The sequence below is a fragment of the Corvus moneduloides genome, chromosome 5 (assembly GCF_009650955.1).
Source record: "Corvus moneduloides isolate bCorMon1 chromosome 5, bCorMon1.pri, whole genome shotgun sequence".
Classification (NCBI taxonomy): domain Eukaryota; kingdom Metazoa; phylum Chordata; class Aves; order Passeriformes; family Corvidae; genus Corvus; species Corvus moneduloides.
The window spans coordinates 40,335,952-40,351,108 of NC_045480.1; the positions used below are offsets into that span (position 1 = coordinate 40,335,952).

The 15,157-nt window shown below is 37.3% G+C and overlaps 1 protein-coding gene across 3 annotated transcripts in view; it reads left to right on the forward strand.

The window, feature by feature from the left end:
• MARCHF1 (membrane associated ring-CH-type finger 1) overlaps positions 1-15,157 on the forward strand; it is a 230,599-nt gene that overhangs the window by 71,273 nt on the left and 144,169 nt on the right. For all 3 annotated transcript variants that reach the window (XM_032108627.1, XM_032108626.1, XM_032108623.1), the window contains exon 2: positions 5,851-5,929. The gene's annotated coding sequence lies outside the window, so the exon portion shown is untranslated. The remainder of the gene's footprint in view (positions 1-5,850; positions 5,930-15,157) is intronic.

The following is a 15,157-nucleotide window of genomic DNA, read 5'->3' on the forward strand; positions in this document are numbered from 1 at the left end:
ATTACTCAATCTTGAATGAAAATGTATTGAGAAATTTTCCTCTTATTTACATTTCTCTGGTCATTATAAACACGAGGGTGTAAAAATTAGAGGGGCTAGTAATAATTTGTAGTTGATGGTATCTATCAGAAGTTGTCCCACAGTAAGCAGCCATTGTGGCCTTTTCATTACAAAACTTACTTTTCAGCATATTATTTCCTTATTCTTTAAAACTTATGCACAATGTGTTTTGCTATATGCAACATAATGATTTTGAAATTTTAATCAAGTAAAAACTGCCATCAGGTTGACAGGGTTTTTTTAATAACATGTATCTCCCACCTCACCTTAGATGATTTAAATGTAATGCTCTTGAAAAATGAAATTCTTAAAGCAATAAAATAAAAAATAAATGCCTAAAGATAGTGGCTTACTCATGGGCATTTATTTCATTTATGTGGCTTTTTTTTTTTTTTGCTTGAAGAAATACTCTGTTTATTATTTACTTAAATACAGCAGAAAAATATGCTGCTTGAAATTCAGAAGTGGATCAGTTAAAAGGGCTTTGACAGAAGACTGAGACTATGTGATATTTGATGTTGCCATGGGAAACTGCTTTGCAAGAACATTTGCAGAGCAGATGGACCAAGATAAATAAAACAGGTACAGGTATTGAATAGAGATTGTTTCATGTGAAAAAACAGGAAAACAGGAACTTAAATCTATATAACATAGTTCTTTGATTTGCCCTTTTTTTAATGGGTATGCTGTTTGATATGAGTAGTTCCATAGTGAAAGTTTTCTATAAATTTTGTTTCCAAGAAATCAAAGAAAATGTCAGGTTTATCTGTCTCATCTTCTGTATTATGCAAAACCTGTAGTGTCCTAACTTTATGCCATAATCCGCTGCCTTTTTGGGCTAGTCTCTGAAGTTACATTTAAGTACACAAACACTATGAAATGAAAAATCTTTGTATTTCAGATGTTATAATTTTGTTAGCGTCACATGCTCTTGACTACTGGCAGCTCTTCTATAACCTTATAAACCAGTTTTTTTCCTTGATTTAGAAAGTAAAAAAAGATAAGACACATACCCTGTTTAAGAGCTAGAATGTCTTTATAATCACGTTTGATTATAAAGAAGTTTGTTTCCATAGCAACATGAACACAAAAGATACTCATGTGACTATCGATATACAACATGCCTTTGTGTGAGTACTTGTGTACAGAAATACACTGTATTTCTGTTTAACGTGTATTCTTTGTTCTGCCTGGCAATGAATAAAATAGGCAGGTGCTGTTTACTTTTTCTCTAAGGAAATAGGTCATTAGAAAAATTTAAATATAATTTTTAGTCATATCTTTTCAAAATTTTCAAAATTCAAACTGGTAAAAAGAAAAAGTTTCTGGAAAAATAAAAGCTTAATCTGCTTCCTTGAAGATGTATGATTTCAACTGCTAAAGGATTTTTTTTCCTCTAAGAAATATGTTGACTATAAAATATTTCTTTGGATTGTCTACTGTCTAATTGTGCTTCTGTTCTTCATGACTTAGAAAACTTACTCCGCAGGTTGATGTCTCCACATGAGTGGAACAATTCTTTGGGGGATGCTGTCATAAACCCATGAATGCTCACATAAGTGTTGGTGTTTTCATTTAGTATAAAATGCCATGAAATTCTATTCCACTGAACACCATGCAGGTGATGCACATTTTTAGAGTGCATGTTATCCAACTTTTTTTGAGGGGTCAGAGCAATGTTTGTTTGCTTTTTAAGTATATCTTTCCATTATGAAAGGAAATACATTAGATGGATTTGTTATGAATCCATTTTAAATATCAGGTGTGAATATCTGCCTGAAGTTCTATGTTTATATATGTTCTTCTTTCTCATGGGAAACTAGGAGCTTTAGAAGCAGGAATTATTGGGGAAAATTTTTATCTTTTACGATGACAGAATCACAGAATCGTTAGGCTTGAAAGCGACCTCTGGAGGTCGCCTGGTCCAACCCCCCAGGTTACACAGGAACACATCCAGGTGGGTTTTGAGTATCTCCAGAGAGGGAGACAATTAATTGGATCCGAGTATCCAAATTTCTTCTGTTGCTTTTAATCTGTGGTTTTAGAATCTTGCCGTTAACATCCAGGAGTCCAAAAGATGTGTTGGCATTCATTAGGGTCAGGGTTACTATATGTTTCTAGCTTTCAGCTATAACCTTTTCATGCCTTTTAATCTAGGTGAAGCACAATAAAGTCGATTGGACATTTTTTTCCCATGCATTGTGGAGAAGAGATTTCATGGGTGATTAATTTAACCTCTTTTCAATTTATTTTAAGCAGCGACCAGTTAAATAAAACACTTTCCAGAATCATAGAATTGTTAAAGTTGGAAGGGACCTCTGGAGACTGGCTAGCCCTTTGGTCAGAGCATGGTCACAGGGTCACCCAGCACATGTTGCCCAGGACTATGCCCAGTGGGGTTTTGAATATCTGTGAGGATGAAGATATATCTTGGGCAACCTGTGCCATTGGTTGACCACCCTCACAGAAAAAAAAAAAAAAAATCATTATGTTTAAATGGGATATCTTTTATTTAATTTGTGCCTGTTGTCTCTTGTCCTTTCACTTGATACCACTGAGAAAAGTTCTGCCTTCCTTATTCTGCCACTGACCAGGTATTTACAAGCATAGAACAGATCCTGCTGAGTCTTTTCTTCTCAAGGCCCCCATCTCTCACAGCTTCTTGTCACACAAAAAGTGCTCCAGTCCTTTACCTGCCCCCATAAACTTCAGCTGGCCTTGCTGCAGTAAGTCTTTGTCTCTCTTGGGCCCTGTTCTGGGCTGCCCAGTACAGCATTCAGGATGGCTCACCAGTGCTGAGCAGAGAGGAAGGATGGCCTTCCTCAGTATGCTGGTGATGCTCTTCCTCATGCAGAGTGGGTTGCTGTGGGCCTTCTTTGCTGTGAGGGCACATTGCTGGCTCGTGGCCAGCTTGTTGTCCCTTGGGTCCTTTTCTGCCAGCATGGGTGGGATTATTCCTGCCAAGTGCAGCACTTCACTTTTTCCCTGTATTGAACTTCATGAGGTTACTGTTGGCCCATTTTTGAGCCTGTCAAGGTCTTTCTGAATGGCAGGACAACCCTCTGATGTATCAACTACTCTTAGTGTTGTAGTATCTGGGCATTCTGTCACACCTCGCAAGTTATTGATGCGTTGCTGAGCAATATTGGCTCTTGTATTGACACCTGGTGTGTGCCTTTGATGACTGGCCTCCAGTGAACTTGGTGCTGCTGATCCTCAACATTTTTTGGCCAGCAGTTCAGTGAGTTTTCTGTTTGTCTTACCCTCCATTCATCTATTTTGTGTTTCATCAGTTTGTCAGGAGAATACAACTGGAGGCTGTAACAGAAACATTAAAGTCAAGAGAAGCAATGTTCAGTGTTCTGTCCTTGTCCACTTGTCCACTTGCGAAAGGCTATCAGATTGGTCAGGCGTAATTTCCCCTCCATATATTCATGCTTACCATGTCCAAACACCTTCTTATCCTTCCTGCATTTGGCAATGGTTTTCAGGTTTATTTTCTCCATTCCTTGCCTAGGAGTGGAGGTGAGGCTGGGGTTGAATTTCTTGAATGTATAGGTGATATTTATTCTCTTCCAGTCCTCAGGGTTTCCTCCGCTCACCTTGACCACTGTGATCCTTTTTAATCTTTCAGTGATTGAGTGCCCTCACAATGACAGCAGCCAGCCCTCAATACCTGTGGTGCATCTCATTATGGCCCATGCATTTGTGTGTGTCCAGTTTGTGTAAATGCTTCCTAACCTGACCCTCCTCCACAGAGAGGAAATCTACCTTGCTCCAGGCTTTCCCATGGTTTTCAGGGACCTGGGATAGCTGAGGGATAGTTTTATCAGTAAAGAGTGAGATGAAGACAGCATTCAGTGTATTGGCCTTCTTCATATCTTTAGTGGCAGTCTCCATCAGCAGGGAGACCATTTTCCATAGTCTTCCTTATGCTGCACAACACCAATGGAAACATTTACTGTTTCCCTTCACTTTTATGTGGGTTATCTACCTGAGTCTGTGATCCCAGAGAAGTTGTAATTCTCCAACTGCCTGCAGACCTTTTAATTCATCCTGTTTGCTCTGCTGTGTGCATTAGCAAACAGGCTCTTTGGAGAGGTACAAAAGCATTCTGTTTTCCCAGGAGAGATAGAATACCTTTACCCATAATTCTGCCTGGTAGGCATTTCCCTGTGTACATGTACACATTTGGGGTGGGACCCCTACAGCCCTGTTTTTTTGCTTACAAATTTCCTCCTGTTGATGCTGTCCCATCTCTTTGCTTGCCAACTTGGTCCTTTACTTCCTCTCTTGATTGCTGGTCATGCTCTCCTACTCTTGTTATCCCTAGCTTGAATTCTCATTACTGGATTGGCCAGCCTGTTGGCAAAATGTTTTTCTCCACTTACATGGACAGCATTGCTGCTAAACCATCCTCTGTCCTTGTAGAACATCCCATGATCATTTAAAATCTAGAACCCTGTAGCCCACACCACCTGCACAACAAATTCTTGGCTTGTAGGATCTGTCACTTCCTTCTTCACCCTTCTGCCTTTCTGGAGGGATTGAGGAGACAACTGTCTGAGCTCTCCATGCACTTGACTCCCCCCCACATAACCTAACAGCAGTGTAATCAGGGCTCAATGCTTTCGTTGTCTCCAGCGTTACCTTTGTGCTCATATGGGAGAGCAGCAGAGGGTCATAGTCTGCAGCAGCCTTTTGCAATGTCCCAATCTGAGTCTCCAGCAGGCAGCAAACCTCCCTGGGCAGCAGCTGTGGGATTCAGTCCCCCCCAGCAGGGAGCTTTCTGCTGCAAGTACCCACCACAGGTGCCTGTGCAGCTCAGTTCTTTTGCTGGCTTGAGTCCCTTGCAGGACAGAGCTTGTATTTACAAGAGAACTATTTTATTTAAGTGTTTTATGTATTTTACTCTTTGTTTTGTGAGCAAACATGTGTAAAAACATTGCTGGAGAACTAATTACATGTTTTGGCTTTTTATTTTTTTATTAAGCTTTGTTTATTTTTGAATGTTATACTGCCAATGCCATATGGGTTAGCTGGCTACACAAAGGCTTTTTGTGCTAGTGTGGCTGATAGAGGGAAAATCATATGTGGTTTTCCTGTGCTCAGGAAGATCAATGAGTAATCTCAAATCAGTCTGAAAGTCTACAGAAAGATTAACGTGTATCAGTATCTGGTACAGGACTCAATAAAAATTATTTAAGATTACCTTTCAAGTCCAGAATTTTTACTTTAGGTTATACCATTGATGCCTTAGGTTTTAACTTTTATGTTTTTCAAATCCTATACTGCTTAGTGTGTAACTCTGAAACATCATATAGCCTGTTAGCTACTGTGCTCTCAGGCTGGTTAAACATAACAAACCATTTCTGGGCCTGAACTCAAGGACACCTTGTTGTCCCAGGCCCCAAAATATGTAAACTAAAGCCTCTAAGGGGGAGCAAACTTGTGGTAATTACATCACTACCTGAAATTATAGTTGGAGAATTAATCCTGATATGCAAATGGACCAAACTTATAAAAGTGTGAAGAGCCCCTGACCCAGGGTCCTTCTTGGGTGGAGCCCCTTGGAGGCTTTTGACTACCCAAGGTGTACCTTTGAAGGCCCTTCAAATAAATACCTGCTTTTATTCTCTTAATCTCTGTTTTCAGGGAGCCACTTCAAGGCATCACCAGCATAAAAAGTTTTCCCAAACCTTGCTTCATAACCTGTTTTAAATCAATGAAATAGATGCTATTTTAACATTATAACTGGTTTCACATGTGTCTTGTTTCTATTTGTTCTAGGAAATGAACGCCGGAAGTAATGTGAAAGGTCATCTGAAGCTCTGTCATAGAATAAATTTTCTAAAAGAGTGCTTTACCTGTAAGTTTTTCTTTTCTGTTGTTAAATATTAAGTTATATCATACTGTAGGGGAAAGAAAAGGACTTTATTTTGGCATTTTGACTTGCAGCTTAATTGTGAAGAAAACCTTTCCAAGTGCACTGTGCAACACGTGGTATTATTCACTTTCCATATTTTGGTAAAGCCCAAACAAACATTTTTCCTCTAAATAAATAACTAAAACTAACATTTTCCCTAGAACTTATTAAGGTTTTGAATCCAACGAGCAAGATTTTCTTGCTGTTTCATTACAGATTATACATCCACTGTGATGTATGCTAAACTGCAATTGCTTATTTTTCAGAAATTCTTTTTAAAGTGAAAGGTAAAAATTATTTAAACTTGTATGAGAGTGTGAAACTAGCACTAAAAGCTCTTTGCAAAGATTTCATATGTGGGTGTCTGCTGTGACTGAGACACCTTTGGGATTCAGAGTTATTAAAGTATATGATAGTGCCCTTTACAATTGTGTCACTTGTGGCAAAGAATTTTCTTCAAGCTGAAGTGAACTCATTTAATTTTGTATCTGTCTTACAATAAATTCCCCTTAGGGATTTAAACTATTGCTCTCATCTTGAGTATAATTGTCTACATCAAAACACTTAAATTGGGAGATATAAATTTGCTCTCCTGGCAAAGTTGCAAGAAAAATATTAAAAGATCCATTTTACACAAGGAACCAAAACCATTAGGCTTGGTCTTGGCAGATTCACGTGGGTGGTGGCAGAGCTTTGAACAAAGTACAGAAGTTCTTAGTCCCTGTCAAGAGATACAATTTAAAAATATGTAAATATGCCAAAAAAGTGTATCCTGAAGGAGATTGGGAGTTTGCAAGCTACAATTTCGGCATTATGTTAATTTTTTTCCCTTTTGTATATAATTATCATTGTTCAACTAAGCATCACCTAGATAGCAAGTTCTTGAAAATTATAAGGGGGAAAGCACTATTGAAAAATCTTTCAAAACGGATAGTAGGTATTTAATCCTTTAAAAGTAATAATTTCAGAATTTTTTCATTATCTAGCACTCTATTTTAAAGCAGCAGCAACGCTTCTACATGGGCAGCATAGGTAATTTAGTTTGACATAAAATCTTCAACCAAATAAAAACTTGCAAACACTAGTCCTCCAGTATTCAAGCTCCTTACAAAGTTTCAGAAAATTTCCTGGTGGTTTTTTGATTTTCTTCTAAATGTGCTTCTTTGTCTCAGTATTTCTTTACTGCTCTGATGTAACATGAGACAAACATAAAGTAACTACCAATACAAGCAAATCTGTTAGAAATTAGAATCTTAATTCTGCACTTTGAGTTGTAAAGTAGAGGCGTTATTGTCTTTATTATATTAATACTTACACGGTACTGGTGCAACTTCAGCAATTGTCCTGTGTTATCCTAAGTTTATTAAAATTACTCCAACATTGGAGCATTTCTTTTGGTTTTGTCAAAGAATCTGGATGGGCTATTTCAGGATAATTCAAGGAGATTTACAATTAGCCAAGGAAGCTAGAAGAAAAAGTGCTGCTCTGATAATGCTGTCTTAATAACCAAATTAGTCAGATTTTCAGTATTATTCAACAGGTTTAATTATTTAGCACTAGTCAGGTGGATTTCCAGTATCGTAACAGTAGCCTTAAAAGAACACAAATGATAAGAGGTAAGATTGAGTTAGAATTGGGTAATTTATTTCAATTTTGTCTTCTCTTTCAATTAATTGCTCTGTTCATCTCTTCGTGTCTCCCTGAGAAATGCTAGTATTTGATTTGTGTGCACATGTATACGTATATGTGTGGGTGGGTGTGTATCCATTAGAGATATTTTTAGTCAGTGAAGATAAGACAACAGTTGGGACAAAAGTACAGAAGTGGCTTGGAAAAATCATAGGTGAGAACATGGAGAAAAGTCCTTGACAGGATGCAAACGTTGAGTGTTGTGTTGCATGCTGAGCAATAAAGTACATTTACAGCCTCCCAGGCAACAAATGCGTTATTTGGAATCCTGCAAAATGCTGATTTTAATACAGTGACTGCATTTGAGGACAAAATAGCAGAATTTTTTTTTTTTCCTGATCTAAACTGTTTGAAACATTGTCTATTACTATATAGTTATAGACAATTCTGAAGTCTGGTTAAAGAGCTGGCAATATCCAATAATATTTCTTCCTGTAGACTGCAATTGATTTTATAATTCACGTGTTCAACCATTACATTGGTATAAACAGAAAAAACAATGTAGGGAGGATAAAGGATGTTGTTGTTATTATTATTATTATTGTTATTTTATAAGCACAGGTTGCTTATAAAGCTTATAAAACAAGACAGAGAAATCTAACATTTTTGACCATTACATAGTTCCAACTTATTTGTCTTTTTGCTAGAAATAATTCCATACTGTTAATTTTGATATTGATCAGAAGCATTTCTGTTACACGTTTAATGTACCTGCTAGTATTCTGAATTAATTAATCGGTATTGTAAAACTGGCTGTCATGATACACAGACAAGCAGTAACATAACTCATTGAGATTTGTAGATTGTGGTGGCAATTACTTAATTATGATCAGTTCTTTGATGGTTGTATTTTTCTTCCCAAAGGAGTTTCCATGTATTATTTTTATTAATATTAGTTGGTTAACAAATCATAGCATCATAGAATAGTTTGGGTTGGAAGGGACCTTAAAGATCATCTCGTTCCAACTCCCCTGCCATGGACAGGGACACCTTCCACTGGACCAGTTTGCTCAGAGCCCCATCCAACCTGGGCTTGAACACCTCCAGGGGTGGGGCAGCCACAACTTCTCTGGGCATCCTGTTCCAGTGCCTTCTTACCCTCTGAATAAAGAATTTCTTCCTAACATCCAATCTAAATCTCCTCTCTTTTAGTTTAAAACTCTTCCCCCTTTTCTTATTATTATCCAGTTGTGTAAAAAGTTACTCTCCCTCTCTTTTATAAGCTCCCTTTAAGTACTGAAAGGCCGCAAGTAAGAAAAGAAGAATATTTTTCTACCTTTCTTTTCTCCCCCACAACTGGATTGTTCTGTGTTCAGCTAATCACCATCAAAATAATATTTCAGTCCTGTGCTTATAAAAGATCAAAATTTTACCCATCATAATATATTCTGTGTAAAATAAGGAGTAGCACAAAGTCTACTGCTCTATGTTTATAGAAGAACCAGAAGTTCTAAATATGATAGCCATTCACCTTGACAGAAACTTAAGAGTAGAAATGTTCTGTTTACACATTAGATTATTCCCCTTCAGGAAAGGCATGTTTGCTGCTGCACAGCAACAAGTGCTCCTCATTTTCTTTGAATAATTCCCTTGCTGGATCTTGGAGAACTTAGCTTTTTCTCCTATTCTTCTCATGCCCTCTGAAAAAAAAAAAAAAAAGATTTGAAATACCTTCTCTTGATTCTCAACTACAGGGTTGGATCAATTATTTGGAGATCCTGATGAGCGTCCTGTGCAAGTATGGCAAAAGGGAAGAGTAACTGGGTTAAAAACCAGAAACACACTACCAAAATCAGTAGTAAGGATTGAAGTAATATCTATGGAAACTGGTGAACACTAACACAGATGTTTTTGTTGTAGAAAATTCCAAGACCCTAAGACCACATTAATTTTCAAAGAGTGTCATGCACAGCTCTAATTAAGGTTTCACTTATCACTGGGAATTGAATCTTACACTGCTCTCCCTATGCCTGCCTCTTGTCTTTCTGAACTGTACTTAGACTTGAACTTTAATATCATGTGTTGCCTGTTTTCATGTCAGCTTCTGTCAATATATTCAGCAGAATACAAGTCTTAATTGTAGCATTTCTGCTTACTGTAAGTATCTTCCTGATCATAAGTTTGTGCAAACCTAAATTGCAGAGTAAGGAGAACAGAATTATTGCAGAGGTCTTTCATGCTTTGCTTCATTACTTATTAGGTAGATTTTTTTAAAATAGGGGGTATACTGAGGAATATAAATAGATATATCTGAACTGATGACACTAAAAAATACAACAGCTGTCCCTGTTGTTGCTTGTTAATTTGCTGTGCTGAGGTGTAATTTCATGCTTTGTTAAAATCAGACATATTAACTGTGATTTGCTGATGGTGAAATAAGGAGACAGGCTCTGTGAAATTTCTGTGTTTTAAAAAATATATGGTACCTAATATTCACTGAAAGTAGTGGTCAGGGAAAAGTGTCCTCTAAGTTAAATATGTTGACACAGTAAAGAGCATCGATGAAACTAAACTGAAATATTTTATTCTTTACAGTCACTATGCAGTTACTATTTTCTCTAGGCATAAACTTCCTAAATCTCAGGTAGTGTCACAATGCATGTGTAGATATCAAAATGGTGCTAGTCAACAAGTGCACAGCATTCCTAATCCACCAGGCATGGCTTCATTAGCTGCTGAACATAAGGAAAACTGGAGGATTCTGTGAGGTGCCTTAAAAATTAAGAGCTTGATAGCTCCTCATGATGTAAGCAGTGCTAAATTTGAGAAAGTGCTGATGGGGAAAAAAAAAAGACAATAAAGAAAAGAAAAATAGTATTGCAAAGAATTCTCGCGAATTGAAGATAAGATAGTCTGTTTCAATGAGTAAAATAAAATTGAGGTCCAGTGGGACAGAAGAAAGGGAATGATACAAGCAGTGAGTACCTCTGAAAAATAGTTGTAATTTTTGATTAGTCTAATGTTTTTCAAATTCAGTAGAAGACAATTTCTTAGTTTATTTTAGTTGTGAAAATATACATTGATTCTATGTATTTTTATCATTAATAAGTCTCTGGTTAATTATGTGTAGGTTTAGAGAATGTATGTATAAAAGTTATAAATGCTTTGATTCCCTCATTTAGCACGGTGTGGTTACAATATGTGCTTCCAAATAACACAACAAGATTTGGCTTCACAGCCTCTCTCGAGACTGAATTTGCATCTATTCCTCTTGACTGTCTTGACCATGCTACAGAAGTAGCTTGGGAGGAAAGGAATGAGCATTGTTATGTAGCCCATCATTTTTACTTCACCTGCTTGTTACACTTGTTGGATATTACTCCACAGTTAGTCCATTGACAGGAAAGGTTATCTGGGATTAAGAGCCAGTAAAAAAATCTTTTTTGCTGACTTCGTTTGCAGGTAATTGTTTGTCCTGAAAATAAGATTAATGCACTTTAGAGCAGGAGTCATAATAATATTAGAAAAAGTACAAAGAAAATTCTTTATAGTTTAATTCATACCATTTAACAGTTACAGCAATTTTGGGTGAGATATGGTATTGTTATATGTCTGCATCTCATACTATCTGGCTTCAAGCAGAAAACTTTATTTCAGCTTCCCAGCAGCAAAAAAGTTCAGCTCCAGTACCAATAATTTACAGTGTGGAAGGATTGTATTGTCATAGAGGTGCAAGGGGGGCATCAGGACCTCCAGAGTGCCCACACAAGCACACTTCTCTCTGGGGAGCCTCCTTGGACCCACTGAAAGCTGAACACTCCTGAGAAACCTCACATTGGTAGAGGAGCACCTTCTGGTTTTTTCCTTTGTGTTGCCTAGGAGTTGATGTGTCACTGAGCGTTGTGTCTCCCTCCTCCGAAGGCAGGTTTTAAGTGATTGTCTCAGGAAATGTCATTCTGCAGGATTACTCTTGCCATAGACTACTGATATAGTCTGAAAGACTGTCATGATTGTGGCCTTCTTGTGCCTTCCACAGAGCTAGAGAGGATAATTATTGATTAGCGTAATGAACCAAAGATGGCCCAGTTTTTGTGGGCTGATTCATGCGAGAATGGTCTAAGGATTCACCATTTCCACTGCCACCTCAATAGTTTCCTGGAAAAAAAATGTGTAAGCTCTTGACTCTAAACTTCAATGGGAGAAGCAAATTCATACTTACGTAATTACTTTGATTGCAGTTTCTTGTTGTAGTCTATTTCAGGTAAACCTACACTGCATGAATCATAAGAAATTGCTAGCTAGAAAACAGTTAGAATGTCAAGAGGTGCTTTTGCTCCTCAGTTAACTAGTTTAGCATTAATGTCAGGTCTGTGTAGCTGTAAGATTAGGGTTGTTTTTATTTCTTCTTTTTTTAAGTCATCTGTGCATTGTGAGAGCATTGCCTTTCAACTGTGCAGTAATCTCTGATAGTTTGCTTGTATTCTTAGATTTTGTATGACTTTTGTATTCCTAAGGCTTCAAGATACCCTCTTTGTTTGTGACTGATAATTAGCAGGTTTATTTAACAGAAAACATCCTAAAGAGTGACATTAGAAATTATTGTCAGACAGACAGGAAGGCAGTAGAAATACTGATGTGTTTCCTGTGTATGTTTCTACTGTGATTAGTCAGTGAAAGAAGTCTATTCTAAAAGTAAAACTTGCAAAACAAGCAAACAAACAAAACTTGTCTGTGCTGCTATCTGCAGCTTTCTGTTGACTAGGAGCTGGGAAGTATCAGCAGCTTGTGGGTTTTTTTGCTTAACTAGCCCAGCAGTGTACATAGGCATAGAGCTGGGTAGAAGATCTTGAGAAAACAAGGTTTTCTGTGCTATTGCCACCTCCCGTTACTAGCATTGCATAGGCGTTGCTGCAATCCTTGGCCTTTCCAGGTTCAATTGTCTTGTTATTAGTGGTAAAATCGGAAAAATAGTCCTGATAGGTGGTATTTTGTGTGTTTAAATAGCTAAAATACATAGTTGTAACTGTAGCTACAGCTAGAAATTCTTAGCAGGTACACCCTGCAGCATGCCTTGTTCATCTTGTTCTGTGGTTGGAGACATGACTGGACTAGAGCTAGGTGTGATTCTTCCTGTGCAGGAGGGTTCCCTGCTGAAGCATCTGGCACCTGCATAAGTCAGAGAGGAATGATGGGTATTAATCTTGTATTCATTTGGAAGATACATTCCTGGAATGTTTTGCAGAAATAATTTAATAATTCCTTAATTCCTTAAAAGTGGAAACTTCCTTTGATAAACTTGTTTGTGTAAATTGTCCAGAAACTTAATTCCTGAGGCTAAGTTATCGCTGACAGCACTAATTTTCTCTGTTAATTTCAGAGCATGAAATCTGCCCAGACATCTGGGCTTAGTAGAGGAGAGTTGTTGCTTTGGAGGGTAGGCTGCGCACACTTAAAAGTGGCTAAGGTTAGGGGGTATATATACACTCTTTCTATCCATCAAAGAAACAGGATTGCAACAACTTCCATTTTGAAATAAACTTGGCTTTCATATTGAAATGATCTGTTGAAGAGGTGGGAGTAGTGTGCATGTAAAAGAAGTAGATTAATTATCTATAATGACTCCGTTTGGCTCAATTGACACTAGCGGGCAGGAAGATCCCGGAATGACCCTTACAGCCTCGGTTTCATAGGTGCTCCCATCAGGAGTGTCAATAATGGGCTGGCTTCCACCTACTCAAACATGAGCAGCCCCGAGAGGGGAGAGCTGCTGAGCCTTCTGCTGTGCTAGAGAAGGAGCACGGCTGTGACGCTGGAAGGTTGGAGATGAGGGGGTGCTCTGGAGGGCCTCTGCCCTCACGTGTACTGACTTGGCTGTGGCAGCATTTGTGTGTCCGACTGGAAGTGTCTTTGTGTGAGGTGATAAAATGACGATATTTCCTGAGAGCTGACAAAATGGAACTGCATTGCTCACAAAGAAAAATTGAAAGCTGATGTTCAGTTCTTGAGAAAGCAAAATGACAGCAATTCTTTTCTGACCATAGACTAACTGAGACTTTTTTTGTTTTGGAAGAGATTGAGTGTATTTTATTTTAAACTACCTTTTTTCCCCCCTAAATAAATCACATTGTATTTTGATGGAGTTAAATACACAAAATAGAGAAGACCTATGCATAAGCAGAGTTATGAGACAAAAAGATATAAGAGGAAGCTATTAGTTCTTTTTTTCCTGGAAGATTTCTCTGAATTGCAATGTTTTTAATAGTCCACATAAATAAATTTTCAAAGATGTCACCATGAATTAGAATTTTGTTGTATTTGAGATATGCATTTAAGTACAGCTATGCTGCTGCTGCTACTACTACTACTACTATTTTTAGGTGGAATGATAGCATGTTGAACACTTTGAAACAGGCAAATGTGGACTCATCTGGAGAGATGTATTCATAACCAATAACAATTAAAAATTATCTTATTAGCTCTTATAAGTCTCATCTGAGACCTAAATTTGGATTTTGCTAATGTATCCTATAAACAATTCTGTCAACAAAGCATCTAAATATATTCTGATTCTTAATGTAATTATGATTTTAGTTACAACCTGTAACTGAATTATTTAGGCTAATTTGATGCTTTATGAGAATGCCAGCCTTTTGCAATTTATGAAATTTCTTCTGTACAATTTCATTTAATAGGCCCTTGCTTTCTGTCCTGACAAAGTTCTTCATCTACATTTTCTGTAGGTATTTAGTTACATTATTCACTTTTGTTCCTTGTCATTCATTTCCTCCAGCTGGATGGTCTGTCCTTTTCATCAGTGTTTCTGCAGGTGGAAGTTTTGTAGATTTCATGCTGTTTAAGTGAACCTGATGGGGTGGGAGTGTCACAATGAATGTTTATGACCTCGCAGCAATTGTTTCTGTGAAACTGGTGAAACTTTCCACAAAACAAATGGAGAACAAGTACAATAGCAGTTTTGGGTTTGTTTTTTTTTTTTTTCTCTCCTATTTTTTAATGTTGGTTATGCAAAGTTTTAATTTGATCCTATTAGTCTGCACCCATAATGTGCTTACTTTATGTTAGAATAAGTCATAGCAATAGCTTCCTTTGTTTGTTTCAAGAAAAGTACTCCAATACCCATGCTTAGTTGTTTTCACAATTGTGATCCCTGAATGGAAGAAAAGATGGTATTTACACACATAAATTGAGCACTGTTATTATTGCAAGGAGTGTGAGGTGAGGAGGGTTACAATGATTCTTTGAAATCAGAGAATTTTCATCCTTTTGTTGTTTCTAACAAATGTCATTTTATATTAATATAGCCTAAATGTTCTAATTTTATTAAGACTGGGTTTCTAATTTTCTAGACATGGCACACATATAAAGAAATATTTTTTTCCTGTAGGAGTGCCTAACGTCTAAATATACAAAGAACACGCGGGTTGAAAATGGAGTTTTACAGCAGTAGCTTTTTCTTTAAACATAGCTTACTTGTCCATCCTTTATCCCCTGTTTTCTGGTTGAAAGAAAGTTTCTTGTCGAGAA